General features: G+C 41.5%; 1 protein-coding gene across 2 annotated transcripts in view; it reads right to left on the reverse strand.

Moving 5' to 3' along the window:
- Positions 1-6,725, reverse strand: part of megf11 (multiple EGF-like-domains 11) — a 56,829-nt gene extending 50,104 nt beyond the window's left edge. For both annotated transcript variants that reach the window (XM_049722883.2, XM_049722880.2), the window contains exon 1: positions 6,512-6,725. The gene's annotated coding sequence lies outside the window, so the exon portion shown is untranslated. The remainder of the gene's footprint in view (positions 1-6,511) is intronic.
- Between the last annotated feature and the right edge of the window lie 3,566 nt (positions 6,726-10,291).

Genomic DNA, 10,291 nt, shown 5'->3' on the forward strand with positions numbered 1-10,291 from the left:
AAAAAAGAAAGAAAAATATGACCATATACAAGACTTGAAGCACGGTCATCTGCAATATGACAAAGACAAGTCGGAGGACGAGAAGACAGTGAACAGGCAAGTGGTGTAGCCCTTCACAATGAGATGCTGAAACAACAGCGCGACTGTCGGGGCAATTTTACACCCCAGTGCTTTCACACCTCAGCTTCGCAACGCAGCCTTCAAACTCTGAACCCTGCGTCTTCTTCTGCGCGTCTTCATTTATTTTGTGTCAGTGTCCAAGATGGGAGACGCAAGGCGCTGAGATACTGGAGCCAAATGTCGCCTGGTAAGCGGTGTGTGAAGAAGAGAGAGGAAAAGCTCCACGGCTGCACGCATCGCTGCATTAGGTGCACATGAAAACCCTTCACAGCTCAAAAAGGAGAAACTCGCTTTGTTTTCAGATGTAAAAATATGTGGGAAGAAAATAAAAGTTCTCCCATCAATCACCAACAAACATGCCACAAAATGTATGAAGCGAATATAGAATGTTTCCAATATTTTCACCCATCACTAACTAAAAATAACTTTTACTTAATTAAAGAGAGAACCACATTCCTCACATCTAGCTTCATTTCACTGCTCGTGTAGCACATTGCCTTTTTTGGAATGGCTTGGCATGGTCACTGAATCTAAATATATTCTCCATATCGCACATGATGAAATGAAAGTTAAATCAGATGCATTAGCATTAAAAGTTCTACATCCAATTTTGCCACTGTGACCTTTTAAATGTCCTTCAGTCCTTTTGAACAAAAATACGCCTACTTAGTCAGAATATATATATATATATATATATTCAAAATGAGCAGAAGATAACAGCTCAATTCAACTCCGCTCAGACTGCATGCATGGCCAATCACAGACATCCCAGACGGAAACATTAAAAAACTACTATTAATCACCAGGACAATTCACAGCATTCAACTCCTAACAATAATGTCGACTTTAAAGTCAATGCACAGTCCGAATTCACACTGTCAGACAGCTATTCATTTAATAAGATTTCTGACTGTGACGGCCCGAAATTTTTCTTACTAAGTGCTATTAAACTGCGATCACCTGAACATGAACACAAAAGGCTTAAGTGACTCACACATCAATCAATAGATTTGCTAAGATTTCCCATCCACGTCATACGACTACCATTTGAAGATGCTAATTATACAGACAGCATGATTTATTGTACAGATGTGCCTGAGTGACATTTTAAAATTTAGAAAGAATTGAACAATACTTGGCCTTTTTTTTTGGTACACAGAAAAAAAACTGATGCAAAAGCAAAAGGTTATATTTTGGTTCAGTGCGGCTATGCGAGTGAGAGATGGAATATTAGAAACGGTCGAGAAAGAACAAGCTGCAAAATAAGGTGAGCCTTATAGAGATTGCTTTCAAAACATTTTGAAATGAATAAGAGGGGAGCTCATGTCCATTTATAGCTTTTTTTACATAAACAAGGGTGTGCACACTTATGTGACAGACACATAAAAACACCATCGCAGGTGGCAGACATGATCTAATGGCGGCATGTCCCGAGTGCCCTGAACGTCTCCGAGTGCACAAGCGTGGGCCCAAAGGAGCTGCGACACGCTGCTGGATTATTCAAAAGGGCACCCCCCCCCCCTCCTCCACCCGTGTCGAGTGGGCAGTTATTCCGCATCCAAACTCCGGATGTCCTTTAATGTGAGCTCCCTTCACCGTCTTGACAGTTGCTCATTGATCACACGCGAGCGAGGCTGAGGAATAAGAGCATGCGACAACTTTGTGTCATTGGGCTAAAATTGCCTCCATGAGAACACGGAAATCCATCAATGGACTTTGGAAATGGGCCAGAGTTGACTTGCTGCCACTGATGGAAGAGGTGAGGCCATGGATACAATGCTACATGTCAATGATGTGCCTGCGTCTTCCATTTTGAGTCAAATCCAAAGAAAGACACATTATTTCAGATGGATCAAAATTCTACCTTGTTTGTTTGTTTTATCGACAGCCACTGAGAGCTGCGTCAAACGAGCAATACAGATTGTTTTTTTAGGATGATGCCAATTCCGATAGAAAAGAATAAATGTGAAAAGTTGTGAGAGTTTGCAAAACTAGCCTATTTTTTTCGATTATTATTAATATTATTGCAGCAGGTCCATTTAATCAAGGTGGATTTTAATGTCATTTATTCAGTCACGTTGACATTTGTAGTTTTTTTGTATTTTTTTTCTAGCTTTGTCTAAGTAATTACAAGTTGATCCCTGTAGATGGCAGCATTGTTTCCTTTGGATTTAAGATCAATAACGTTTGAGTTGAAGATCAAGAAATGAGGGTGAATCTCGGCAAATCTATATTAGGTTTCCCTTTATAGCTTAATCTGAGGACGCTTGCAAAAAAGCCACACTTGAGCCACGCAGTGAGTCAGCATGACGCATTTCTTATTTTTATATCTCTTCATATATTCTTTTTTCCACCACTCTAGAAAGTATTCAGAATTTGATTCCGCAACATGACTCATCTTCTGCTCGTCACGCTAACCATTCATCACGCTACTGGGATCAAATATAAAGTCTAATTACAGACATCATGATCACGTGACCGCAAATAGTTCACGCTCAGGTCAGCTTTGCATGTTAATGAAACATTTCATCAGATGAGCTTTAAAACTTGATCAAGCCGGCTCCTATAGTTCATCCTCACCTTTTGAGACTCTTTTGTTAGCTTGCCTGATAAATTATTCAATATTCATTAAATAATGTTTGATGATAAGGGAACGGCGGCGAGACGTTAATTTAGGACCTTGACGAATCTTCACCGCTGTTGGATGTTGGGAAAAGATGTCATTGTTTAGCAGGGATTTTTTTAGGCCTCTTATTAACCTTTTTATGTTGTCAAATATAATCAAACGGTCAGTGTGTTTTTTTTATACTATACAGCAAAATAGCCACATCTAATAAAATCCAATACAAATGATGAAAGCTTCGGCCTTTGGAAAGATAATTAAAGCTCAGTTGGAATTGACATCGCCACATCATTAGTACCTTGACATAATTGGCTTAGTGTGGATGTATTTCCAAGAGCATCATAGAGAGTTGTGGCTAATATTTTGCTTAGCTGCGTGAGATTGCTAGAATATTAAAGGCAGGCCAAAACCAAAGTTGAATCTCCCAATCGTGCAAAAAATACAATTCCTAAGGAGTAGCCTACCTTGTTAAATGCAATAAAGTCTAATTATGTTTTATGTTTGTTTTATTGTACAGTGATGAAATTGTTTCAGCATTTGTATGACATTTAAGTAATGATTCATCAACAGGCTGATTTAATTAGCCCGTATTAGCTCTTTTAAAATGGTCAAAAGGGGGCGACGTTTCAGTGTATTGCTCGAACATTCTACAGGGACAACAAAATACAAGCTGCGGGCCGCAAGCTGTCCCCTGGCCAGACTTTGGAGACCACAGTGGAAATCAATTAGCCAAGTGGATTACATTTTTTAACTCCTCCATAATTAGTGATAAAAGCCTGTTTATCTGATCTGCAGATGCGCAAGCAAGAGGGGAACTGGGCGTAGAGATCCTGATGATGATGGAGAGAGGATTTTTGCTGTCTCAGGCCTAACGATGAATGATAGCCTTATCGACAAAGCACAACACATCCCAGACGCGGGCGCCGGCCGAGGCTTTTGTCGCAGCTCATTCCGACGCCCCGTGCTGGGAAACAGATGTTGCGTGAGATTTTCAACTGAACATGCGTGACTGCGAAAAAGCTTTCATGGCAGCAGTGACACTTGCACGTCCAGAAATTCCAGAGCAATCTCACGAGGGAACACGATTGTCTTTAAACAAGAGTGAAAACTAATGAGTTCATTCATCTGTTCAGACATTCCACCTCTGCAGGCGGGTTCACTTTGGGCGCCACACCGGAGCTCCCTTATCTCTAAAATCAGCCGGTGTTGGCCATTTGTGCTCTTCGCTTGCATATCAAAGCGAGGCAATCTGTTTCTCCACAGAGCGCCGGGCTGACCAACGTGACCGTCGGCAATTGTCCAATTATTAATTAAATGCTCGCAAGCGTAATCAGATGCAGACACGGTCGGTGAGACGGCTAACGAAGCTGAATTTAAATTGCTGAGGTCGGACAATGTCTGCGGCGTGCAGCTGAATCACGGGGCGCTTGAGCAATCTATCATCATTTTGGACTTTGACTGCTGTTAATAAAAGATTGTAGTGCACAATATGTATTGTATTTTCTGCACAAAGGATAAGATTGCGTAACTACAGCACAGGCCGACAGACAACTTCACATATTGGATTGGGATGTCTTGGGGAACTTTTTAAAAAGGCTACCATTAATACAAAGATTTTTCCCTCCAAGTATCACTATTGAATTCTGATTCGGAGTACAAAAGTGACATTTCAATACACCCCAAAAACAAAAAAAAATTGGCTGATTTTTGCTGATTTTTGCAAGTAATCGGTAATCGGAATTTTATTTTGCAGAATCTGCCATAAAAATCCATATTGGTCAGGCCCTCTTGTGTTTATTGTATACAACCAGCTACATGCTGTCTTTTACTTGCCCTCCCTGCTCACAAACATGTAAATGCCACAGCTTCGGCGAACAAAACACAGTACAGCCCCGACCGCCATGTATTTCATTAAGTTCTCTTAATGCACTTGTTATGGCTCCGGGGTGTTTGCCCAACGTTCAATGCGCTTTTTGCTGAAATTATAAGAGCTATCAGTCAGCGGCGAACAGAAAAATAGCTTAATTCGCAGAATAAAGGTCATCGGAGCCGTTGCTTGCGAGCTGTTTTGACAGACGAGAACAAAACAACCAAGTTCAAGTCTGACTTGAATTATAACAATATATGTTGAGGTGTTCAAAAACGCCATTCAGTGAGTTGACCTTGCAAATTTGACATTATGCATCATTATCCACACGGCAACTCCACCAGACAATCCTTGGCATATACACGAATAAAGCGGAACACTTGTGGTTATTCCTAATTAATCGTTAAAATGTCACACCAACACAGAAACTTTCCATAATTTCTAATCAACACTGAAAATACAACAAAGAGCATCCTTGGTGAAATGTCAAGCCTCCATTGTCTCAGATGCTCACCCATCAGCAATAGTTTCACATATTGATTATAAGAAGGATTTCCAGTGCATGACTTTTATTAGACTGCAAAGCAGAAACAAAACGTTTGCTCTGCTTATTTTGCCATTGTAGGTTCTTCTTAACAATAGCTTGTTTTTCTTGTTCAGCATGTAGACACGCACACACACACATACACACCTGAGGGAAATGTCTTGCTCTCATTAAAGCAGTTTCCAGCAAACTGCAACACCACCCAAAATTTATTACAGTAAAAAACATGAATATGGAAAATAATTGCTCAGCAAATTGTGCATCCAATTAAACATTGTTAAATAATTATATGCAAAAAGGTGAACGATTGGGGTGTTTGGGATTTTTTGGGTTAATATTTCTATGTATCCATATTTTTTTAAACGGTTTTGTGATTTATTTGCTTCTCCCTGCTATAATCGAGAATTGTCGAGTTTCAAATGAATAAATAGGTAAATATCTTCTGAAATAAAGTGAACTATTTTTTTCCAAGCAATGATGCATTCAAACTAATCTAAACATGCACTCATGTACAGATAATTCACTTATGATTAATGGCTTCGAGGAAGCCATGCGGAGCTGTGCCTATAATATCCAGTTCACATGCAGCCACGAGCCTGCAATGTGGGCGTATTTCACAGTATTTAGATAAATGGTGTGATTAGGTGCGTTTCTTCTCCCACAATGCAGTAACATCATTATTGGACAATTGGCGACTTTGACGAAGAGACTAATGGGAGTTTAATCAGCTTGGTTATCCTGCACTCCACCGCCATCTAGCGGTTTGGTTGCGAAATACGTGGTTCTCTTTTGATTGACATCAGAACATTCATCAGTCAGAAGGGAAAAACTTGGAAAATGTACAATAGACCGTGGGAGACAATTTAAAGCGAAACGAGAAGGAAGAAATGTAATTGAGTGTTCAATTCGGGGGGAAATGAGAGCTTCACTTGAGGAATCCAAATCGCACACTGTTGCACTTCAATTGACAAGCCTGTAAGTCACCAACATGTAATTTGCATAAATGTATGTTTAAGCTAATAGCGTTGCTGGAGCGCGGCAGCCGTTTGACACAATTGTGCTGGCAGTAAATTGAAAAGCTCTCCTGGCTGATCCAGCGTTCTTTTTTTTTTTCCCTCTCCCCCTTCTTTTGGCACACGACGCCTCCTTCCATAGCAAAGACTCGCCAACAGCCCAATTAAATAGAAAGCCCAATTTATCAAAGCCACCATACCCGATACCCCCCGCCCCCTCCAAAAAAAAAAACCCCACGACAGCGCGCTCCCAACTCGTAGAAAAACACAAACAACCAAATACGTCAGAGCAACAATCGCCGCTGTATCATTCGTTTTGATTAAAGATCTGAATGAAAACTCACCCAGTGTGAATGGGACGCAAAGTTGTCAGCAGCCTCAGAGAAAGAGATATTTCCGGGTCTTGCAGGTGTCAAGCTTTCCCATGATTGATTGCAACAAGCCCAACATGCTTGCTCCTCGGACCTGAGTTGCACAATGATGCAGCAAGCGTGGCCCCTTCTCTTCTCCTTCTCCTCCCCTTCTCCTCTCTTCCTCTGCGGACGCTCATCTGAGGCGGTAGCGCGGCCCACTTTAAACTACGTTGACGTCATGGGCGTCGACAGTGAGGCCACGCCTACCTTGAAACAGAGAGGGGCGGGGGGGGGGGGGAGTGGTGGAAGGTAAATTGTTTCAAGTATTTTTAGCAAAGCGTTTATTTATTTTTTGGATGACTTGAAAACAGAAATTTGCACTTTCTTTTTCTTGCTTGATTTCCGCCATGTTGGAGATCCAAATTAGGAGGCTTGAAACAAAATGACAAACTGGAGACTCACAGTTTTCAAATGCTACTTTCAGAAATTCCCGTGTGAGTTCCAATTTCCCCTTGAGGGATTACAAGGAGTAAATGGATGAAAATCAAAATCATCCATAGATGTGACAGTGAATGCAAATGGAATATTTGAGAACGATGACTGCTCTACCATACAAAATCATAAATCAAATAATATTCTCTTTAGCTTAGTTTCGTCTGCTCCCGACCAGTGGCAGCAATAGTCAATATAATAAGAAGGAAGTGTGACTAAATTGGCTGGAAAGGTTTAATTATCATGATCACGGCAAAGGTTTTTTCTGCAAGACTGCGCCCTCAGTTCTCTGGTGAAGCAAGAAAAGAAGGTGGAATGAGATGCACTTTCTCCTCTTGCAGGTGCTTTACATGAATATTTGAACCCACAAACTGACTTCATATCAAGAAAAGTGCCTTATGGTGGCACAATGAATCGCACACGCTCTTCTGTATTATCTAAAAAAGACTTTCCTTTTTACGATTTTTTTCCCTTCTTGCTGCATCATTAAAGTGCTACTCAAGTGTGCGCTTTTTAGAGAACTTTCACAGACTGTTAGTTTCCGACACATCACAAAGGACTCGAGCTCTTGTCGGGAAGAGTTCCTCTGCAAAGTGAACTCGAGAAGCACTCTCGCATCACGTCAGTCACAGCAATAATCACTAATAAGGATGCACTGGAAAGGTCAATGGCTGGTTTTAGACCTGAGCTAGCTCACTTGTGTGGATGGATCATCAATGGATTTGAAATGAAGCAAGTAGGCTTTCATTGATGTAAACAAAATGCAAAATCGGATGATAAGATGGGAAAACAAAAGTGGTGAATAAACAGTAAGCATTATTAAACATGTTATGCTGTTAAAAAATGCCACTTTTAAATAGGGAGGGTTGGGTATTGATACTAGGTATCGGTATCATTAGCGATATCGGTTCGATCAGGGGTTTTCAACTGGTTTTGTCCAAGGGACCACCATTTTAACCAAGAAGTAACCGCTTTGGCAGGATATTATTTTACACAGAAGGAGGATAGACCCATACAAGCCATTTATTAGCATCGGTAGGTCTATTTTGGCAATCTCAGCTACATTTGATGGGTAAATAATTTACAAAATTAGCTGGAAAATCAATAAAGTCTAAATAACGAATCCATTTTATTTTTAAAGATGTTACAATTATTTTCCATTTCCAATTTGGCGGACCACCTGCAATACCGCCACGGACCACTAGTGGGCCGCGGAGCACCTGTTGACAATCCCTGCGTTAGATATCAATGTTAGCCTGCCCCTTGTGGCCGTTTTATAATCAGGAATTAGTTTGAAAAAACTCGTACTGTTATCGGTCTGGGGAAAAAAAATGGTTTCAAACATCTCGACTTTTTAAATGTGCACAGAATAGTGGTCAGAATTTGGCATTAAATTAACTCATCAACTAAGAATGAACATAAAACGATCAAATTGTGGCCCAACCCAACTTTTGTCTAACTTTCAAGCTTCACATTGCAAACTGCTGAAGAAAATCGTAGGAGTGTGGCCTCTCCAGGGCACTGTAGTGCGCCTGCTTGAAAATGCTTTCACAAAATAAAATTGTGGAAAGACGCAAAATATTCTGGGCCATCTCGAGTACCAACGTAGCAGTCCACAAGGTTACGGGTTTGATCCACTGCACTCTTTCAGTCGAGCTCAAGTGTCCTTGGGCAAGAAACGCAGCTCCTGCGGCTTCATCGCTCTTATGTCACCATTGCGGAAATTTGTGAACCTTGAAAATTAAAAGGTGCAACATGAATGCGTTCTATTGATGGTTAAATCACTGATGCACTTTTCAGTCGGCTTCACGCAAGTCCCATTCGTTCAGGAAGCGATTTGATAGAAAATGTGCTCTCACATTGTGCATGTGTTGTCCTCAGTGTGCTCTTTGGCTTTCCTCCTCCTGAATGTCAAAGGCAACATTTGTAAGGAGTATTTGTTTTGCTTGACCGAGTTATCTTTGCAAAAACAGACGGAAAGCAACCGCACAATCCAAATGAAATGCCACAATCCATCACTTAACTCAAGAGACTTGCAAGGTTTGGTGCTTTTTTGGATGAGTTTGTCCCTCACTGGCCGCTTGTGGCCATTTTGCCTCACTTATTCCAATGTGGCCATTTCAATGACAACAAAACGGGGGCATTCAAGTTGACAGTAAATTACAACCTTAAGTGAAACGGTTGTGGTGTCATATTTAACTTTTAAATCATCCAATCAAAGCAACAGGAGCTTTCGGTTTGCTTCTTCTTTTACGCCAATAACAGGCTTGTGCACAGGTGTCAAACTCAAGGCCCGGGGGGCAAAATCTGGGCCGCCACATCATTTTATGTGGCCCGAAATGTCAACCCGTGCGTCAACTCAATATTTCTTGTTAAAATACCCAAATCGTAAATGATCTTCCAGTGATGTATTGCAACATTATGTTAAAACCCCACTTTGAAAATAAATTAGAAAATGGTTACTTTTTTTTATGTTGGATTCTGTTGTATGTGATAACATACATGATTAATGACGAATGGCCCCACGAGGGAAACCATAACTACGCAACAAAAATTGAGTTTGACATCCTTGGTCTTGTGTGTCTTCCATCCTGTCCATCACAAATAAAACAGACTTATACGTGCTGCTGCCAATGCCCATGAATGAATCTTTCCATTTTCTTTACCCTCAAGCCAGACAACCGCTCCCACTCGCACACCTCCGGGCATCTTGAACTTCCAGAAAGAAGCCACACAAGCACAGAGACAGCCATCATCTTGGAGGGCACACATTGAAGTTCCGCTGTCCTGCGCCAGCCACGGTTGTTACAGTTGTACAATCGGGCTTGTCGGAAAGCGGCCGGCGTTATCGTCGGCTTCAGCGGCGGCCGTCGTGGCCCGCTGTAATCCCCGGCCGACCGCAAATCCCCAAGTCCCCTCACGGAGTAGCAGCGGATGAGGCAACAAATCCTCAGCATCAAACAAGAGTGTGCGCGCTCTGCTTCTCTGGCCTGCCCGCGACTCTTTCATGTCTCATTTGCTGTCACTGGCAGTCCTGAGACGGCGTCTGGAGGGTGTTGGACTGAAGACTGGAAAGGGAAGTTTAGTGGCCTCTGCGAGCCACTTGACAATTCCCATTGCCCCTCTCGTGTTCAAGCATTGGACTTACTCCTCATGCAAGTTTAAACAAAAAAAAAAATACTCAAATAATTTCAAATGCACGTCATTCGAATTTAAAATATAGTATATCTATTTGGAAGCAAGTGCATATGCAGTTTGTAGTCTGTTGAGGAAGCCAAC

The sequence above is a fragment of the Syngnathus scovelli genome, chromosome 6 (assembly GCF_024217435.2).
Source record: "Syngnathus scovelli strain Florida chromosome 6, RoL_Ssco_1.2, whole genome shotgun sequence".
NCBI classification, from domain to species: domain Eukaryota; kingdom Metazoa; phylum Chordata; class Actinopteri; order Syngnathiformes; family Syngnathidae; genus Syngnathus; species Syngnathus scovelli.